At 41.1% G+C, this 21,870-nt stretch overlaps 1 long non-coding RNA gene across 2 annotated transcripts in view; it reads right to left on the bottom strand.

Moving 5' to 3' along the window:
* The window catches only part of LOC140630364 (uncharacterized), a 106,362-nt gene that overhangs the window by 77,397 nt on the left and 7,095 nt on the right, over nucleotides 1–21,870 (bottom strand). For both annotated transcript variants that reach the window (XR_012028131.1, XR_012028130.1), the window contains exon 2: nucleotides 17,679–17,788. This is a non-coding gene — a long non-coding RNA (uncharacterized lncRNA). The remainder of the gene's footprint in view (nucleotides 1–17,678; nucleotides 17,789–21,870) is intronic.

A 21,870-nucleotide genomic window follows, 5' to 3' on the forward strand; every position in this document is an offset into this window, starting at 1 on the left:
AAAAAATTTTTAAGTGTCTATAGGTAGAAATTCTGTAAATCATAACAGAAGACTGTTAATAATCTAGGTTGAGAAATTTTAAAACTTAAATAGATTGGACAACTTCTTAGAAAAACATAACAAACAAAATTAAAAATAGAACTGCTATATAATGTAGCAATTTTACTACTGGGTATCTATCCAAGAAAATAAAAACAATAATTCAAAGAGATAATATACTAATATGCATCCCTATGTTCATTACACTATTATCTAAAATAGCCAAGGTATGAAAACAACCTACATAACTTTGATAGATGAATGGATAAAGAAGATGGATGCTTAACTTACTGAGCCACCTAAGTGCTCAGTAAGTTAAGCATCCAACTCTCAGTTTCGGCTCAGTTCATAATCTTAGGGTTTGTGAGATCGAGCCCTACTTTGGGCTCCATGCTAAGCATGGAGCCTGCTTAAGATTCTCTCTCTCTCTATCCCTGGGTCCCTCCTCACTCCCTCTCTAAGGAAAAAAAAATGTGATATATATACACACAACAGAATACTACTTAACCATAAAAAAGAATGAAATCTCACTATTTGCAACAACGTGAATGGACCTGAGGGCATTATGCTAAGTGAAATAAGTCAGACAGATAAAGACAAACACAGCATGATTTTACTTTTAAGTGGACTCTAAACAAACAAACAAACAAACAAAACCATACCAAAACTCATAAATCCAGAGAAAACAGTGGTGGTTGCCAGAGGGGAGGGGTCTAGAGGAGGGCAAAATAGGTGAAGAAAATTAAGAGGTACAATCCTGCAGTTATAAAATAAATAAGCCATGGGGGATCCTATGTACAGTATGGGGAATGCAGTCAATAATACTGTATCAACTTTGTTGGTGACAGATGGTAACTAGACTTAGTGTGGTGATCAGTTCCCAATGTGTACCAATGCCAAATTGCTATGAAACTAATATAATATGGGATGTCAATTATAGCTCAATAAAAATACATAAAAATAAAAACACACAAAGTAGAAGTCACACTTTTGAAAGAAGGAAGGGAGAGAGGTTTGATTGTTTCTTTCCCATCTTCCTTTTTTTTTTTTTTTTAAAGAGAGGGCTAAAACAAATATGGCAAAATGTTAATATCTGTTTCATCTTTGACGTAGATTATAGGTGTCTTCAATGCATGATTTTTCTATGCATGAAATCTTTCATCATTTAAAAAATATTTTCTTTTTAAAAAGCATAATATAATTGCTTTAAACACTCTTTGTGATAAAACTGGGCAGTAAATCCTTTGTACATTAAAGGGCAGTTCATTCTCTTTCTTGAGTGTAAATAGTGAAGAAAAGTTTTCTTGTGTGTTTGTTTGTTTTGCAATTGGGACATTAAATGGACAATTTTCTTTAACATATGTTGGTTGTCTTACAAAATAATCTGGATCCCTTTACAAGTCAGGTTGCTGAGTTGATCATATAGTGAAAGACTAAAGGAAATGATTAGAAACAGATGTGACATTTTAAAAGCTTCCACCATAAAAAAAAAAAAAAAAAAGGAAAAAGGACAAAGAGGGAGCCAGGGGGATAGTCGAAGTTATATTACACTTCCACAAGCACCCTTTCATCCTTACTAAAGAAAGTGCATCACCACACTCCATCCCAAATATACAGAGACGATACTTTTCTCCATATAGACAAAAAAGAATGCTGATTCAGGAGCTGCTTGCTCTGAGACACAATTAAGAATCAGATCAGTATCAGTGGATGAAATCTCATGATGCCTACTCAAAAGGGGATTAAAAGCAGGGATGCGGGATTTATATACTGTAAAGTTCTACAGAAACTGAAATACAGTAGAGAAAGAAATACAGAGTCTTAAGAAACCAGGGTAGTTATTGAATTAACTAAGTAGACTAATTTCCATCAATTTCTGGACCCTGGCAAAAATCTCTGTGGGTCACTTTGCTCTTTTCCAAGGGAAACATCAAGTATTATCCAGTTTTGTTTGGAGGCAAGTCATTTCTGCACATCTTCTGAGGAGAGACACTGAATATTTTGTTCTACACTAATGTATCAAGGATAGTTAAATAGTAAACTACTGTAGAAAACAAACAGAGTCTCCATTGAGAACAGAAAGCAGGTCTGTTTGCAGTCCAACAGAAAAGATAGAGGTTTCCTAAGCTCAAGATTCCCCAGCTGTGAAGCATCTACCTGGGTCCTGCCACATTGCCCCATAGAGTTTGGAAGTCAGGGGAGCCAATGAGAATAAGAAGCTCAGGCTTCCTGTATTGTGAGTAATAAACTCTGTTGTCTCTGATCCAGTGGTCTTGTGACTTCTGTAAGCATCCACAGAACTGTGGCAGGGTAACCTGCATTAGTTTCATGTTAGAGTAAAATCTCAAACCCTGCACAATTCTTAATTAGTAGTACTTCTAAGGTTGGTGGTTGAATATATGAAGTTTGGACTCAACAAATAAATATTGATTACTTACTATGTGTCAAGCACTCTGCTAAGTAAGCATTTGCCATCTGTTGCATATTTACTCCTCATATTGGCTCTCTGAGGAACTGAAGTCTATAGCAAGGTAACACAATCTACCAAAAGTCACAGTTCGTGAGGAAGAGCTTCAGGCTCCCAGTCTAGGCAGCCTGACTGGAGCATCTACTCTTAACGACTTCCTTTCTGTGCAGCAACAATTTGAAATTGCACTTGTGGTCCCTATTAACAATAAGGAAACAGATTCTGAATTGTTCACGCTTCCTCAAAATCACAAAATTCACTGATGTGAAGTTGTGATATCGACTCCATTATGAAATCAAAAGGCAATGATTAAGTAAAGAAGTAGCTTTTGGGATCCCTGGGTGGCACAGCGGTTTGGCGCCTGCCTTTGGCCCAGGGCGCGATCCTGGAGACCCGGGATCGAATCCCACATCGGGCTCCTGGTGCATGGAGCCTGCTTCTCATCTGCCTATGTCTCTGCCTCTCTTTCTCTCTCTCTCTCTCTCTCTCTGTGACTATCATAAATAAATTTTAAAAAAATTATAAAAAAAGAAGTAGCTTTTGAACCCTTTCATTAAAATCTTGATTCTTATAATAATTCTTTATTTTGTAAGTCTTTTACTAAAAGCAAATGAAGCAAATTGTGGTAAATAAGATTACCTGAAAGATGCTAAAACTAATAGACAAAAGTTTGAGGAGAAACAAGGTTTTCATAATTTCAAATTGTCTTCCCCAAACAACTTGACTGACTACAAAGGAAAATACAGAAACCTTATAGTACAGAAATTCAGAAGACTCTAACTTATCAACTCAGTGATGAGCTGTATTACCAACAATATGACAATTGACATCATAAACTCCTTGATATGAAACAGTGAGAAGGACAACATCATTTTCCTGGTATTCTTGCCAAAATAATGGATCTCTCATTCCAATCATGAGAAAACAACAGACCTACCCAAATTGAGGGATATTCAACAAAACAGCTAACCAATATTCCTCAAATGTGTCAGGGTAATGAGGCTGAGGAGAGGCCACAGGCCTGTTATAGACTAGAAGGAACAAAGGAGAAACAACAGTGAGATGCAATGTTAGATTGTGGATAAGGATCTTGGAACAAACTGAGAAGAACATTCACATTAAAACTGGTCAAATTAGGAAGAGGTCTATAGTTAGTAAGATTAATTTACTGTACTTGATAACTACATTGAAGATGTTCATGTTCACAAGAGCAGGGTGAGGGATATATGGGGGGATTCTTCATATTCTTCTTTCAACTTCTCTATAAATCTGAGCTCAAAATAAAAAGTTTTTAAAGACCTAAATTATTCTGTCATTTATATGTTTTAAAATATGTACTATAGTAGTTATGGGGCACCTGGCTGGCTTAGTTGGAAGAGCATGTGACTCTGAATCTTGGAGCTGTGAGTTTGAGTGCCACATTGGGTGTAGAGATTATTAAATAAACAAACTTTAAAAAAATTAAAAGGTAGAAATGTACTATAGTAGTTAAGAACATGTTCTCTGTATTCAAACTCCCTCCAAAACTCCTACTTAACTATATACTAACTGTATTAGTGTAACTTTGGGGGAAAGTTATACTAATCATTCTCTGCTCCAATTTCCTCTTCTCAACAGTGAGTGACAATAATTCCCACTGTATATGATGGCTGGGAAGCTTAAGGAAGGGAACTATTGCTAAAAGGCAAAAAACAGAGGTGGACACAGAATAAACACTCACTAAATGTTGTCTTATTTGTTGTCAATAGGCACTGGTTCACCTAAGCCAGGCACCCTAAGGCTTCACCTGTCACAAGATGGTCTAATCAAAGGTATCAATCAACTCTTGGAAGTGAAAAGCAGACAAGTATGAAGAGCAAAGTTGTAGCCTCACTAGAGCTTGCTCTGAACCAGGCATTGTAAGCTCAAATGCCAAAGGAGACTGTGCCGATAGCACCAGAGTGAAGTCAATCTGGGCAAGAATGTGGAAAACTGAGATCCATACCCTGTCCAAGGGAACAGTTGCACTCCTGGTACCACCATGATGCACTGTGGCCTGACGCTGCCAGATCTTACAATTTTTCAAGAAAAACAATAATCGTGGCTTTTTATAAGAAAACTTGCAAATTCTAAGTATTGGAAAATAACTTAAAAAATATAAAACCCTCTAAGGCCAATACCACAAAGGCCAAACCAACCATGTCAGTGAACCAGATACAGCCAATAGCCTCCATTTTGAATGGCTGACTTCACTGTGGGTACAACTAAAGAAACAGAAGGAGAGTGGGACTTTGAGGTCAAAATACCTTGGTGCAAATCCAATTCTGTTGTTAATTAGTGTTACCTACACATACATGAATAAATGAATAAACATACGCACACCTTTCACCTGGTCTTATAAGCTTGGGAAACAGAATGACATAGAATGAAACACAATTTTTTTTTAACTGAAAGTCTCAGAACCTTTCATATGCTCAGCTACATTGTGAGTCCACAGTCACAGCTATGGTACCCATTTTATTTTTTTCAATTTCATCCACATCAGGCCTTTTTTCATGGGAGCCACTCATGGGACAAGTGCTGCCTGATAACACTTGGGGGACATCAGACTAAATGGTCTCTGAGGCTCCTCCCTACCCTGCCCTGCCTTGCCCTGCCTCTCCATGATTCTGGACTCAGCATCAGGGTCACCTGTCCCCCCTTTTCCCCACAATGCCTGGTGCATGGTGGATTCCTGGTCACCCCATGACCCAGCCATGGCTCCTGCAAAGGACTTTGGGGCTCATGATGCAGCCTGTATCTTAGGTTAGGAAAAGGAAAAACAGCAGGGAAACAAAGATGCCATATTGGGCTGAACAAGCTTGGACTGTGCGAGCTGGCAGGCTCGTCAGTTGGCTTTTATTGCTTACAAAGGAAAAGCCAAACAAAGAAGGAGGTGGAGTTTATTTCAGTAAACAGCATCTTTCAGAAAGAAAGAACTCAATCTCCTCCAGAAGAGGTGGCCTCATTGCTTTTACAATCAGAAAACATTTGCAAACAATCACTTGGTTAGAGAAAACAAGTTCAAACAATAAAACTGTGGATTTCCTCTGCGTGTTGGGGTGTGTGTGTTTTAGAAGGAAGGCAGGGGTATATGCAGTAGCAAACATTTCATCTCTACTTTTAAGAGCATTTGGTATCTGAAATGTGAAAGTAAAAGGTTTACACATGTAGTGCATTTAAACTCTAAGGCAAGGGATTTTACTTCAAATACTCAATTAGCTGATGTGGGAAAGAAGTCTCAGGTTGAGTGGCTCTCCTAAGGAGTCAATTCCACCCCATTCCCTTCCTCCCTTCCACCCTTCTGTCTCACATTCTCTACCCAAAATGCTGCCTCTTAAAGAACAGGAGCATTCTTAAGCCATGGTTCACAAAGCTACAACTCTAAAAAAATAATGCCAGCAACGGCAAAACATACAAACATGGGAAAAGCCAAGTGTTGGTCAAGGTGAGGAGCTCAACTCTAAAGCAACAAAGCCGCATACCTACATCCAAAGAGAATCTAATGACATCGCTGGGAGACATAATAAACTATTGGAATAATAATAACTCTGCCTAACAACCAACATTTAGTCAGCTCTCTGTGCATGCCTTGCACCATCCTGAATGCCATCATCATTTTAACAGAACTCAGGGTTAGGAGGCCTAAATAAGTAATGCCCAAGGTTACCGTTGAGAAAGAAACAAATGAGGATTTGGATCCAGATGGAACTGGTTCCAAAGCCCTGCATTGTTCTATGCACCAATGAGAAGCTACCTATGCATTATGATGTGTGAGCTGATTTTTGCATATCTAAGGAAAATACTCATTCCTTGTCTACTGGGTCTGGCATGCATCGCTTTCTGTGGTCGGCGCTGAAGATGAAGCAATGAACCAGACCCCATTGGGCACACAAAGTGGAATCTGAGAGTGAGGAAGGCTATAAGTACTATGATTTGGGGAAGGCAAGAGCACTGTGGGGGCCCATGAGACTCGATTGGAAGGCCATGGAAGGGTATTTGGATTTGATGGCATCGGAGGTGATCCTTGAAAGAGAACAGCATTCTCAAAGGAGAGGCAAGAAGAAAATGCTGCTCTGGACACAACTGAAGGTCTGGAGAGCCAAGGGTATGGGGATAAACACACGCACTGGAACATGACTGGGTCATGGGGTGTGTTGAGAGGCAGAGGGAGATGCATGGGAAAAACCTGAGGTTCTTGAATTTCAGTCTGAAATTCAACACGTGCAGGACATGTCACCCCTTCCTGACTATATCTCTGAGGAAGGAGGTGACCAACCGGGAAGTACTTCATGTTGTAGGCAATGAGGATGGAGTGGGCCAGGTTCAGTTTGGCTACAGAAATGACCCAAATTGAAATAGGAATCAGCCTTTGGGTAATGCGGACTAAAAAGGAAAATGAGCTTTTCAAGTCAGATCTATGTTAGAATTCCAGTTCTGCTACCCACTAGCTGTAGCACCTTAGATAAGTTATGTCTCCAAGCCTCAACTTCCCCATTTGTAAGATGGGAATAATAAAATCGTCTTGCTCACAAGTTTGCTGTGAGAGTTAAAGAAGAACCGACGCAAAGTGCTTTTGAAAGTGCCTCACACATGTGAACTATTATTCACATGGTGGGTCCTGATTTGCATAATGTTTGGTTTGTCAGTGGTTTGGGGTAATCAGTGCCAAGGTCTTTTTTCCTTTAAAACTTGCCCTCTGGCTAGGATTCACAGAAAGCTGGTGGTATAGCAAAAATGAGCACTGGTTTTAGAGACAGGCAGGCTCAGTTTCTAATTCTGACACACCAGTTGTTGGCAGAGACCAAACTGAGTAACTTTAGGGCAATTATGACCCCTTTCTGAGATTCAGGGGTCCTCTTTCGGCACAGGGGGTGCATGGCGCTGATAATCATCACACATATTGGTGCCCTTCTCTTCCTTTTTGAGCCTGCTGATTCAGGCAGGCCCAGCAGGTCACTTCTCCCTGCCTCAGTTCTCTCCTTAAGAAAATGGGGCTAACTATCTGCACTGGGTGTTTACGGGATTATTGTGAAGATCAAATACCGGATGGGATAACATGAACCGATGCTCTGTAAACTGAATCTGTTTATGAACACATGTGATCATTATCCAGTCAATGTTTGGGTGGTTCCACTGAAATTCAGAGTCCCTGAGGCAAAAAGAGATCAATATCTGGAGCAGCCACAAGAGCTCCAAGAGGACTGACAATGAAACTTTCATCCCCTGGCCCCATAATAGTGAAAAACAGTTTACCTGGGTGAGGCTCTTCATTGCCACCCCATGAAAACAGGGCTAATGGCTATAAAATGAGACCTGTTAAATCTACACAAGTCTGTTTCCTGGATCCCCTCAGCCTCCCCTCTTTCTCCTCCTCTCCCGAAACACAGCCCCGGCCCCCACCCTTCTCACAGCAGGAAGTCCACCATCTGTGAAAGTCATAAAACACACAACCCAACAGGGAAAATCACCCTGGTGCACACAGAGACACTCACACAACACGTGCAGGACATGTCACCCCTTCCTGACTATATCTCTGAGGAAGGAGGTGACCAACCAGTAAGAAATGCATGGATGGAGTCACTGAGCAGCCCTGGTGATGTGGCCATGAGCATTTCCTGAATCCTTTCTACAGGCTCTGCCCAGAATCACCCTCTATGGACGTTTGCAACTAAATGCTCTTTAATAAACACTGATAGCATTTGTTCCAAGGGGCTGCAAGAGTTGCTGACCAAGGGGGACTCCCCTTAAGGTTTCCTCTTCTGTCATGAGAAATGTTGCCTCCCAGGTCGCCCGCAAATGCATAATGCCCCAATTTGGAAATGTTATATTTGTTTTTATTCCTGCTTGTGCTCCCCTAGGAACAGCCTAAAAGAAAAAGATGCAGAAAATATACTGGAACAGAAGTGAAACGGCCCAAATGCAAATACTAATTGTATTCCTTGTAAGTTAGGTCATGGGTGCATCATCGCTCACCTGTAATATGGGGTAATAACACTACCACCCAAGATCCTTGGGAGGTTAACAGAAGCATTTCAAAAATAAAAGAGCCTTTTATACTTATAGTGTTGGGCAAATGTGAGCGGGCATCATTCTAGAGTGCAATGAATAGGAGACAGGAGACCTAGGGTCTGAATCCTGGCTCTGCCATTTAGTAGGCATGACCTTCACAAATGATGTCACCTCTTGAACTTGCATCTTCCTCACATCATTTAAGAAATATTCATGAAACTTCTATCATGTGGAAGGTAATGTGGATCATTCCATAAAGTGGTCGTTAAATATAAGGGATAAACATTATATTACTGACTAATTACTACTAGTTAATTATGTGAATCATATAAGGTCATCACTTCAGTGTAGTATCTCCCATTATGATCTACATTTCTAGGTTGAACTGTTCTCTGAGATATTAACCTTCTATTCTGATTTAAATTTAACCAGTTTTGAGATATTAACTTTTTTTAAGATTTATTTGAGAGAGAACTCAAGCAGAGGGAGCAGGGGCAGAAAGAGGGAGAGAGACAGAGAAGAAGAGAGAATCTCCACCAGACTCCTCGCTGAGCACAGAGCCCAACGCAGAGCTTGACCTCACAACCCTGAGATCATGACCTAAGCCGAAACCAACAGTTAGATGCCCAACCAGCTGAGCCACCCAGGCACCCTGAGATATTAAATAGTTTTAATTTCTACTTTACTATTTTAAGATAGACATATTGAGTAAGCTGCTACAAATGCTTCGTAGGATGAAATGTGATAATGATGTATCAACAAATAACAGCAGAGGAAAATGTTCCAGGATGAAAGTTCACTGATTACACTTAAGTAAATCTGATATCATTCTTTGATTACTCAACCTCAAACCTATCCTAGTATGACTATTAAAACAGAGATGCTTGCTTTTAGAAGATTAGATAATGCAAAAAAACAAAAATAAAAGAAGGAGAAGAAGGTGAAGGAGGTGGAGGGGAAGAAGAAGAAAGAGGAGAAGAAGAAAGACACTGCTCTGGAAGGTTGCTGTAATTCACATCATTGTAAAAAAAATAATATTAGGAGTTTTCCTGATAACTAGTTTTGAAAATGGGGGAAAATGTTGACATCAAAGAGTGCTGTCTTTTGAATACTATGGAAACTGGTGATAACTCCCACCCGGAAAGGGATGGGAGGAGAAGAACAAAGAGGAGGGCATGATTAGCCAAAGGCAACTGGTTTCGTGAAAATACCCACTAGGCATCAGATAGTGTCTCACAGCTACCCACACATTTAAATCCTCACAGGCCTATAAGGAAGATGGCACTATTTCCTCTTAGCCAAGCCCACGTGATTGTGGATTCAGCCCCCAATTTCTCTGACCAAATTGTCACTGTCTTTCCACTCTACCATGCAGACTTCCTCTGCACCCCTTCCTAGCTTTGCTGTTAGCACTCCCTGGGCACACACTCTGCTAGTGCCCTGTGATGTAGGTAAGCCCAGTGGGGGCCAGGTACACCCAACTCACACTATCCTCCTTTCCCTTCTGACCCCTGGTCCATTGCTGCTCCACAGTGCCCACATAAAGGACAGAGCAGGCTTAATAAAGAATTAGCCAGCATCTCCGTGTATACTCTATCCGGGGTGTGGAGGAGAAAGTTTCTAGTTATGCTTAAGAGAAATTATCTTCCATTTTAGAAGTTTCCATTATGTGAGACAACTCAGATTGGCAATGGGAAGGTGCCCAGAACTTTGCACAAAGATATGAGTTGAAGCCCAGCTGTACGATAGTAATTTCTAGAATGACGGAAATGTTCTGTGGCTGTGCTATCCAATATGGTAGTCACTAGACACATGTGGCAATAAAGCACTGGCAATATGGCTAGTGAAACTGAACAACTCACTTTTAAATTTTATTCAGAATTTACTGATTTACATGTAAATGGCCATTTGTGGCTAGTGGCCACTCGGTTGGATAGATAGCACTTGCCACCTCGCTGTGTTACCTTAAACAAGTCATGTTTCTCACCCTGAGCTCTCTCAACTGTTCATGACTCTGTCACCTTACAACTCGGCTGGATTGACAACGTGAGAAAAGAACCATTCCAGTGTCTAGCACAAAAACATATCCTTAATAAGTATTCAAGAGGTTTTAGCTGAATCTGAAAATGTGAAGTTCATAAGAGTCCAAGAGAAATGCATGTTAAAAGTCTAAGCCTAAATTTTTCTCCAGAATTGATTCCTTATGATTGCTTTATTCATCCAAACTTCATTTGCCTGCCAAGAATGACCTCGGAGAAAAAGAGGGCTGAAGAGAGGCACGCCAGTGACAGGACTGCAAGTACAGTCCCTACCCCATTACTGCCCTGCTTCCCCCTGGAGCTCCAGTGGGTCATTTTCTCCAGGTTGTAATGATGGGAGTATCCAAAAGCAAGGCAAAGTGCTATGTGCATCTGATGTAGCTAAATATCTTTGAGAGTTTTGCCAAAAACTTCTCTCCTTCTCCACTTTTTAAACACGTTTTCAGGAAAATTTGCCCATCTGGTTCTGATTCATTTGCACTTAACTCATCAGAGGGTGGTGTTGTAATACCAGATTGACTTGCAAAAAGTTCCAATTCACATATCTCCCCAGCTTCTATCCTTAGAAACTGGGGAATGGGTTTGGCCAGCAGATGCACAAAGCACACTAAAGAAGGGACAGAAGGCATGAAATGGCAGTTCCAGCTCTGTGCAAACACTCCATGTACTCCGAGCTGTTCCTAATGTCTGAGGTCTGGGCCTGCTCTCCTGGGAAATGAGGGTTTCAACTGAGTGACAACTCAAATCCATACAAAAAACTAGCAATGGTTCTTTAATATGGAAAAGCCCAGTAGTCGTCACAAAGAACTCACACAAAATTGGACAGTATGATGAAGTAAACCTAAAATATGTTTTGTAATGATCAAAAAAATAAAAAAGAAGAAGAAGAAAATGTGGTCACCAGAAGTTTGTGTGCAGGAAAAATCAAATAATTCTAGATTAGCCTTGTTCTTTAGTTGGTAAAATCACAAGATTACTAAACCAGGCCTGATTTTTGGATGGCTCTATACTGAACAAGGTCTTCTGGGCTGGGCTGTGAGATAAAAGACAGCAATAAGGATGGGAAGATAGTACGGTTTAAATGGCAAATCCAGGCCTTATGTATAGGGCAGTGTGAAACCAGAAATCTTTCTTTTTTCATTCAACCATTTGGTCCAGCAAGGGTTATAAGACCTCCTATGATTAGTGCTCATTGAGATGCTATGGGGTAGACTGTTTCATTGAGCAGAGGTTGAGCTCATCACTACATGGCTCCTCTTGAGATGAATGCTTGTAATTGCATAAAATGAACTGCAGGATTTCTTAAGTAGCCATCTCAACCAGAGTTCTTAGGATTCCATTCTCCCTGAGTCCTGAGGAGTTCCCTACAAAACTCACTGACTACACATATGAACACTGCTGAGATGATTTCATCAAGGTCCTTGGTTTAAATGATCTCCTCCAGGATAACAACTCCCAAAGTACACCCCGAGACTATATTTTCTTCTGATTTCTTCTCATATATACAACTTCCTCCTTAATATCTTCACTTAGAGGTCTTACAGGAATCTCAAACTAATTATGTCCAAAATAAAACTTAACATTCTTCTCCCACAACTGTTCCCCATCCAATGTTCTCTATGTCAATAAAGAGCCATGCCATGAACACAGTGGATTGAGAAACATTAGCTCAAGAGACAGCAGGTTCAGCCACTCTAAGTCTCTCAGCTTTTTGTTGAACTTGGTGAACCTGGAGGGCTAGAATATTTTGAGCTAAAGGGAATCTAGATCTATCTTCTTGAATCTCTCACTCACTAAGGCTGCTGTTAGTTAAGACATTATCTTCTGTGGACTTCAGATTGTTGATTCACTTCCCTCCTAGGATAGGTATTCTTGCATTAGCCTGTGAGGTCTGGAGAGTGGAAGTACATTCTGACTGTTCTAGATTCTTAGCACAAAGCAAATACAACAAAGTGAAAGAGATTCTGTTCTCAACATCCTCCTGCAATTTCTTGGTACCTTCCTTCTAACATTATCACACAGGCTGTAATTATCTCTCTTTATGCTTCTGCACTAGATTGTAAGCTTCGTCTTCCTTATTCATCTTCACCATCTTGGCACGAAGCTCATAGCCCAACAGTTAGTGTTGAGAGACTATATAACGAATGCAGCAATGACTAAATGAATGAGTGAATGAAGAGTAGAGAAATAAAGGAACTGATGAGGTGTTCAGTGCACCAGCCAGTCCTGGCAAGCCCTGAACATGCTTTCCAGCCCATGTCTCCTCACACACATTCCCTTTCCCCCCACCCCAGGCCACTCTTGGGAAGAAAGCTTCAGGAAGTGCTTAATGTTCAGTGGAAATTTCTCACCAACAGTCAACACCCAGTCATGATTATCTCTCTCTCCTCTTTCCCTCCCTCACTCTTTAAAGTCACTTGTAGTGTCTTTTCCTCCCTCCAGCTTACCCATTATTTACGATAATGACTTCAAACACCAAGCACTGCTATTCAGGGCACAGTGAAAATGTGTTTTTCCCATCAGTCCGGATGAAATAGTTTCCACTGTCTGTTTCCCTTGCAGATAGCAATCAAGGTCCGGGCGCAACAATTAAAAAAAAAAAAAAGTCCAAACTCTTGTCCGATATAGCATCTAAAACTTGTCCTTGGAAAGCGACACCCCAGGGAATTTAATCAGAAATCCTCTTGGCTTGGCCCAACCCACTGCTCTTGAATACAGAGTATTTGGAATGATTTGTTTCTGGGAGCTGATTTCCCTATGTTTCCCCCCTATTCTTCCCAGAAGGCCAAAATAAGAGCCCTTTGAAGAATGTTATTCCCTTTAGACACAGGCTGGGATCTCCAGAGTCTAACGCTAACCTATGAATTCTCACTGTCATCTTTTCTCTACATCCTCTGGTGACAGCCCTTGAAGCTCTGACTGCACTGTTCCCTGAGCTCTGTGCTCCCTCACTTTGGTTGACTTTGTATCACCAGGTCAATGTCTATTACTTACTGTATCACCAGTTTAATACCTATCAGGGCCCTATCACTTATTGGTTATATGACCTTAGACAACTATCTTACTGCCTAGCCTGTGCTCCCACTGTGTCTCACAGGCTAGCTGTCGAGGTTAAATGATGTCATGTAGCAGACACTACAAAAGAATTGGTCCTCAACCATTTGGAGGACCATAGATTCACCTTCCCCTTGTCACTCACTCTCTTCTCTGAATTTTTGTAGCAGTAGTACCATGTGAACATAGAATTCTCAGCCAGAATGGCCTATAGAGATGGTCATCTGAAAATTCCCATTTCAAATGCTTAGTACACACACACACGGGCACAGTACACAAACAAACCACACTACACCACACACACACAGCAGACAACACAAGACACAACACTTGCATACACCATACCACACGTACATGCCATACACACACACCCCCACGCACCACACCCCCTATAAAACACACACCATAAGCTAGGCATTTAGACATTTGTCACTTCAAATTCCAAGGATGGCCTGTTTCCCTCCATTGAGGAAGACACCCCTGGTGCTCGGTCCAAGGACATTATGAGGAAGCACCATGGGAAATAAAGAAAAGGGATGTGCTGTTTTTCTAAAAACTTTTGTTCTTTGATGAATTTAGACCCTATTTCTTATGCCCATTGGTAATAGTCATTATTAATAAGGAACTAATAGGTAATGTAAATGCAGAATTTACCCTCTATTAGGCACGATGCTTGTACATTACATGCAGGATGTGTTTAACCCTTACAGTATACTTAAACACCTGCAGCTGTTACACAATCAAATTGCTGGGGGAGCAGTCACCCTGCCAGTTCTCAACTGCCAAGGATCCAGCCAACTTCTGGACCTCCCACTCAGTTTTACTCACTGACAATTAGCAGAACAATTGTACCTCAAGCTGGGATGATCAATGATTAGCCAGCCAAAGGCACCATGAGTATCAGTCTTACTATGTTCCATTCATAATTGATCCAAAAAAGTAACAGGTGGTCCTCCAGGGATCAGGGACCATGAATGTTTTTGTCGTTTCATCATGCTACAAAAATGCCTGATGTTGTGGTGCTAGTTCTGGGCATCTCCCAAGTAATTCCAGATTCCATGTGATGCCTGAAGCTCCTGGCTCCAGATTGGAATCAATAAACATGGTTTTGCTCTTCAAAAATGCAAAACAGTTTATATAGAGACCAAGCCAGCTATTCTCTGCCAGAGTATTGGCCATTAGGTTAAGAGAAAGTTGTGGGTTTTTGCTGGCAAAGGGGCAGAACTAACAATCTACCCATGTTGTTATCATACACTACTGGGTAGGATATAGTTATCCCAGCCCCAGAGGTTGTGGAGGTGTTATGTTACATTAAGCCAGGGTACCTGGAATTCTAGTGATACCATGTAGGGAGAGGGCTGTAACCTTTTGGGACAACTTAGCCATGAATATAATATTTTTTTAAAAACCCTGCTCTTACCCCTTTCAGTAACATATACAGAGCACATATATCCATATCCATATATATATGGAACTCCTAAAGTTCTGAAACAGTGTAAGACTTGAAAGAATTGGGTCCTGGTAGGGTCAGCATTTTCTATTCCTTGTTCCATCTTAGTGCTGGGTCAGATGCCCTATGACCAACTTCCTCCCTTTAGTCACATGATTTCCAAAGTACTTTCATGTTATTTCATCAGTCATTCACAATGACCTTGAAAGGTTATCATTTGTGTTTCCCAGATGTGGCAACTAGAGGTCAGATAGGGTCGGCAACATGCCAAATATCCTACAGCCCACAATGGCAGAGATAGAACTATAACTGTTTGAGCTCCAGCCAGCCTGGATTTCTACCTGCACCTTGGTACCAACAGACATTATGGGTGATGACCTAGACTCCCTGCCCTAGGTGACTGGAAGAAACAATGTCCCTTTTAGACTTTGCTAGACTCTGTGTCTTCCCACATGCTGATCCCAACTGGTCTTTGACTCCAATTCAATCTTAAATTTCCATTCAAGGGACTTTCTCAAGGTGGCCTTCTCTGACACCCTTATGTTAGTTAGGGGTTCCACTGTTACGTATGTGCCCAAAGCATCTTGTTCTTCCTGTTTTGTAATACCACAATTACAATAAACTTTTCAATTGTTACTTTCTTTGCTAAGCTGTAAGTTCCAAGAAGCAAAGGCCATATTTGGCTAGCATAATTCCTAGTATCTTTTAGGCACTCAACACAAGTATAGTATGAGAGAGCAAACCATTCTGTCTCATGCAGAAGTCTAGACAGGGCCAAAGAGCGTCAACCCATCAATCAGAAGAAGACTGACCAGGGGATCCCTGGGTGCTCAGCGGTTTAGTGCCTTTCTTCAGCCCAGGGCATGGTCCTGGAGTCCCGGGATCAAGTCCCACATCAGGCTCCCTGCATGAAGCCTGCTTCTCTCTCTGCCTGTGTCTCTGCCTCTCTCTCTCTGTGTCTCTCATGAATAAATTAAAAAAAAAAAATCTTAAAAAAAAAGAAGACTGACCAGAGGTAGCCAGAGAACAAGTACAAAAACATGTCCAAAAGTTCAGCAGCTGAGTCTGGTGTAAGCTACTTATTGGCAGGTCTAAACTGAGGCTAGGAACCAGGAATATAAGACCAGAGGCAAGGGGAGGGGGTTTGTTTCCAGTAGGGTGAGTCACTCAAAGCTCCCTTCTAGGGGCCAGAGGACCAGCATCCCAAATACTGATGCTCGGGAAAACCAAGTTCACAGCTCTCTTGAGGACTGTTTAGTTAAAACAGACGGCTCTGTACCTTGACAGATGCTTTCCTTTTGTTAGATGCGCAACCATCGCATGTGCTAGGAGAAGAGGAACTATATATCAATGCACTGATAGATTATCATGGCAGAAGGTATGTTTTATTTTTTTTTTAAGATTTATTTATTCATGATAGACATAGAGAGAGAGAGAGGCAGAGACACAGGAGGAGGGAGAAGCAGGCTCCATGCCGGGAGCCCGACGCGGGACTCGATCCCAGGACTCCAGGATCGTGCCCTGGGCCAAAGGCAGGCGCTAAACCGTTGAGCCACCCAGGGATCCCCAGAAGGTATGTTTTAAAAAAATTATCCTGATAGATAGAGAAAAGCCACACAAGAATCAGTAAGGCCACCTAAAATGCTAACAAACAATATAGAAGGAATGAGAGCAGAAATGACAATAGTGAACATCCAAACAGAATGAACAAAATTGAAACGTATTACAAACATACGCCCTGTTGAGCTTGAAAACTGATAGGGTACATAATAGTATCCCCTTTGGACTGGCTTCCTGTTTACTAAGTACTTTTATGTACTTTACCTCATTTGAGCCTCCTAAGAAGCCTATGTGTTGGATGGATAAGGAAACAGGCCCACAGGTGACCTGCCCAAGTCACACGGCTTAGAGGGGCTGGGCGGGGCCTGGAGACCAGGTGTGCAGAGCACCATCTCTGAGCCGTCCACGCAGCATGGGGCCCTTGTGTAACCCAGAGCTTTGGTCAGAGGAGGGCACTCACCTCATTCCCCAGGGATCGGGCAGTCTTTGATCCTGTTTATGTATTCATGTTTATGTAAATGCACATTTATAGCTGTTCATTTCCCAGCAGCGAGGTCTGAGGATTCCTGTCAGCTCTGGGACTCCGATAACAGTCTCAGCCCTGCCACACTGAGACCCCAGTGCCTCATGAAAGGCTCTGCTCCCTGTGAGTCAGACCTGTTTTTCGTCTTTACTGTTATTACTGATTACTAAAGAAATCCCAGGGTCCTTGTAAAATATCCAAAGAAATTTGAAGAAGATAAAATTCTATATACTCTGCTACAACTTCACTTTTATTTGATAACATAATACTAGACACTAACATTTATGGAGCTAACCCTAACCCTCAATTAATTGGCAGACAGAGGGTGAGGCATTTTTATACACAGTATCTCATGTAGGCCTCACCACAGTCTCAGACAAGCACTATTAGTACCTCTGGCTCTCAGATGAAGACACTGAGGCTCCCAGAGAGTAACTGACCCTGATTCACAGAGCCGGTGAGTGGCAGAGACAAAATTCTGGTCAGGTCCTATGATTCTAAAGGCCACACACCTACCTGCATCCTTATGTCACGGATATCTTCCCAAGTCAGACATATTCAACTGTATCTGTTTCTTGCAGAAAAGGCTATTGTCTTTCCCCAAAATGTTTCTTGCATTTAGTTACCTAGAGTGAAAGGGCCAATCCACAACTCATTAAAAAAAAAGATAAAAGTCACATTCTTTAAGTAAGCTTTAGCAGGTTCTTTCCTATCTACTTGCCAGGCCAAATATCCTCATAGTTGTGTCCCTTTGTCTGTGGTGACAAAGTTTGGCTATTGGGTTAGGTCCTGCCTATACCACTCACTTACTGAGTGACCTTGGGCAAGTATGCACTCTCTCTGCATCCCGGCCTTCTCATCTTTATAGTTCGAAGTCTGGGTGGCCTCTGAGGACCCTTCCAGTTATGACCTACTATAACCTGTTATTTCTCATGACTTCCTGGAATGTGGATGGGCTATTTTTATAAGATCATTTATTTAAAATGAAATTTAAGTGTACATTATAATATTCAAAATGGTAGATTGCCAGGGAAAGGAGATGGAGGGTATATTAATTTCCAATGGCTGCCATAATAAATTATCACAAACTTGGTGGTTTGAAACAACAGAAATTTATTCTCTCTGCTCTGGAGACCAGACTTTGAAATCTGGTGGCTGCTGGCATTCTTGGCTTATGACTACATCGCTCCAATCTGTTTCCAGTCTCTGTGGTCATGTTGCCTTCCCCTCTTGCTCTGTGTGAAATCTACCTCTGTCCTTTCTTATAAGGACATCTGTGATTGTATTTAGGGTTCATCCAGATAATCTGGAACATCCTTCCCCATCTGTACATTCTTAACTTAATCACATTTGTAACAGCCGTTTTCCAAATAAGATCACACTCACAGGTTCTAGAGATTAAGATCTGATATATTTGAGGGTCAATGTTCAGTCTACTACAGAGGAGCAGTGAAAACCCCATTTCAGCTGCTTTGCGATGACACTCAAGGTGATCTCACAACGGCGTCATCATGAACAACAAAGGCCAAGCACAGGCAAATTTAAACATGCTTCGGGTATTTGATAGATGGCACAGACGGAAGGAGGAAAAAAGGTCAAGAGAGCCTCACTGTAGTGGGATCATTGTGTAATGGAGAAGCAACACACAACAATATCACACTGATGGGCTTAAGTGTTGGATCCCACAAACCAGGACAAGGCCATTAAAAAGCCCCAAATAAGCCAATAAATGAGTAATTTTATGATGCTAACCATTTGTTGTAAAATCAAACAAGCTCTTGGTGTCAAACTCTCCTCTGAGCTATCCTATTCCCTGTAATACAGTTAACTATTTTTCTTTCAGGAAAAAAATAAGCCACATTTTTCATTCCTGCTGGTACTACACATGTATTCCTTAAAGTGGCATGGGACCTCTCAGCTCATCTTTTGTCTTAACAAACCACTAACTTCAGGAAATGTTCTTAAAAATCAAGGTCCAAATAATAGTTTAGTAAACCTAAAGAGGTCTACCTTTTTGAAAATTTCCTAGGAAGCTTGGATTCAAGACTAGATTTTACCAAGTACCAGCTGGGTTCCTTGGGTAAAGTCATACCTTACTCAACAACCAAACAGCTCAACCACTCAGAGACTGGCCATCCACCATCCCCCCCCCCCCCCACACACACACCAAAGCCACATGCTCTCTCTTCTGATTTAGAATAATCTTGAAAAACGTCTTATCTACACTTTTAGACCATGAGCTCCTAGGTGGGAGGGGAAATGTCTTAAAGAAAATGATGGCTGATTTACTGAGCCACGTGTTCCCTTTAGCACTCAGTAAAGTTCCTATAAATCATGGAAATTACTTCTGTTTTACAGATGAAAAAGCTGAATGCTTAGAGAAGTTAGTTGACTATCTCAAAACTATACAACCAGAGAAGGAGAAGTCAGGATTTATGCCCTGAGTCCAAACTTCATATTCTTTTCCTCAACTCATGCTTTTTCTCTTATCTCTAGCTACTACAGTACCTGGAGAAAACAACTGGTGGGTAAGAATTAAGGAGTGGAAAATGGAGGGAAAAAATACTTGTTTGTACTATGTATGCACTATGCCACCTTCAGAATGCTGGAAATCATGAGGTTTGTACATGAGAGAGAGCAAGCAGGGGCAGATCAGAAGAGAGCAATGATATACAAAATAAAGCTTTACAAATTACAGCTTTGCACTGCCCACAGCAATTTTCATAGGTATTATTGTACTTGATTCTCACAAAACACCTAGGAGATATGAAGTATGAAGAAGTATATTTTCATTGCCAGTAATGGAAATACAATCTTTGATGTTAAGTAACTTTGACTTCTAAGTGGTGGGGCCAGGATTCAAAGCCAAGTCATAGGACTTCTTTCCAGTGCTTTTTCCACTGGGCCTCACTGCTTCCTCTTCCCATGGACTTTCCTTGTAGGCCACAAAGCCTTTACCTATCACTTGCTCAAAGGCTCTGAGGCCTGCAGCCTTCAACCAGCCTCCTACTACCACATGCATACACACACACACACACACACACACACACACACACAGACTTCCTTTTGCTATATTTACAATGACCTAGGAGTGAAGAAATAAGGATAGGGAGCCCCAAGAAAGGAGAGAGCATCTGTTAAGGGCATAGGACTCATGATTTGGTCATCACAGCTTTCCCAGAAGTTCTGTATATGTGTATGTATTTCTGGGTGTAAATAACACCCATGACATAAAAGAAATCATAGATCTTTTATGATTGCCAATACAGGCATAGTGTCCTAGAAAACTCAGACTTGGGTGAGCACCTAACTTCTCCTTCCCCTCACTTCATCTACAAAGGGAAACTACAGATGATTTTTAAGAATGAAGGTGTTCATCAGCACAAAGTGTCTTACACAGATTTAAGCAAGAAATTATCACTCAACTTATTTAGTTAACCTGCTTCTTATATAACATGGTTGCCCTTACATACTCCCTTTTTTTTTTTAATGTCCTGATTCCACTGCATGAGTTCAATAGCTCTCTCAAGTCATACTTTATGAGTTAATTAGAATCTGATTATAAGCTCCCCCAGGCCATAATCTCCAGGAGGACAGGCATGTTTTCCTTATTTAACACTCTAGTCTCAGTGTAAGATACAATGTCTGCTACTTGGTCAACAGTCCACGAGTAACAGAGAAGGCTGAATAAACAATGCATGGGCCTGAGCAAAAATACCAGTATAGGCAACTGAATTTTTTTCCTCATACATATATATAGGAGGCTTCAAAAGAAGCTCCTTAAATGTGTATTCTGGTTTGAAATTCATCTTCTGCTCCAAATGCAGAAAACTTTAAAATGATGTTGTCTTTGCCAGACACCAAGAAGTCAAACTTACAGTTTTGTGTAATGAGTTTAAGATTCCTAAGTTGTCATGTACTATATGTCAGATAAGCAGTGGGCATTTATTGTTTTGCCTATTCATTCTCTTTTCCCTCATCATCTGTATGTGTTAGCCCAATTTTCTTTTGAGGACCCCCTTATGCCAGTTGGTCCATGCCATTCAGGGAAGGCTGATCCCACTCCCTGCTCCAGTGGTGGGCATATGACCCACTGATCAATGAGAGTTCAAAAAAACCACCATGATTGGACCAGAGAGGTGCACATGACAGGCAGTCCCAAGATTTTAGTTAAACTATTGGAACAGCAATTCTGTCTCCCAGCTTAGATTGCCAAAATAGTAAAGTCTATTCCTGAAGATTTGAAGATGCCAGTGGCCATCCTACTGTTACAAGAATTTGCCTGAGAATGAAGCTGGTCAAAGGAAAGCAGGGCAAGGCAAGGAGTGAGGAAGACTATTGAAGATAATCTGGGTCCTACCACGACGGGTGAGATAATAAATTTCCTTTGTTTCTTAACTCTGCTTCAATGAGTTTCTTTCTCAAACAACCAAAAGACTCATGTCTAATACAAATTATCACCTCAAAGTCTTCAGCAGTTTAAGAAAAATTGATAGGAGGAAAGTATAAAATTGGGAAAATTCTACCCATTAATTAAATTCACTGTGTAAGGCAAAAGCACCATCGTTCACTTTTCAATTACTGACACTCATTGAACACAGTCAATATTTACAACACTCTACTATGTGTTAGGCACTGGGCAAGGTCATAACATGGACATGGTCTGAGTTAGCAGCTGCCTCTGAGAGCTGACACACTGAAAAAAATG

Source organism: Canis lupus, chromosome 3, assembly GCF_048164855.1.
Source record: "Canis lupus baileyi chromosome 3, mCanLup2.hap1, whole genome shotgun sequence".
Classification (NCBI taxonomy): Eukaryota; Metazoa; Chordata; class Mammalia; order Carnivora; family Canidae; genus Canis; species Canis lupus.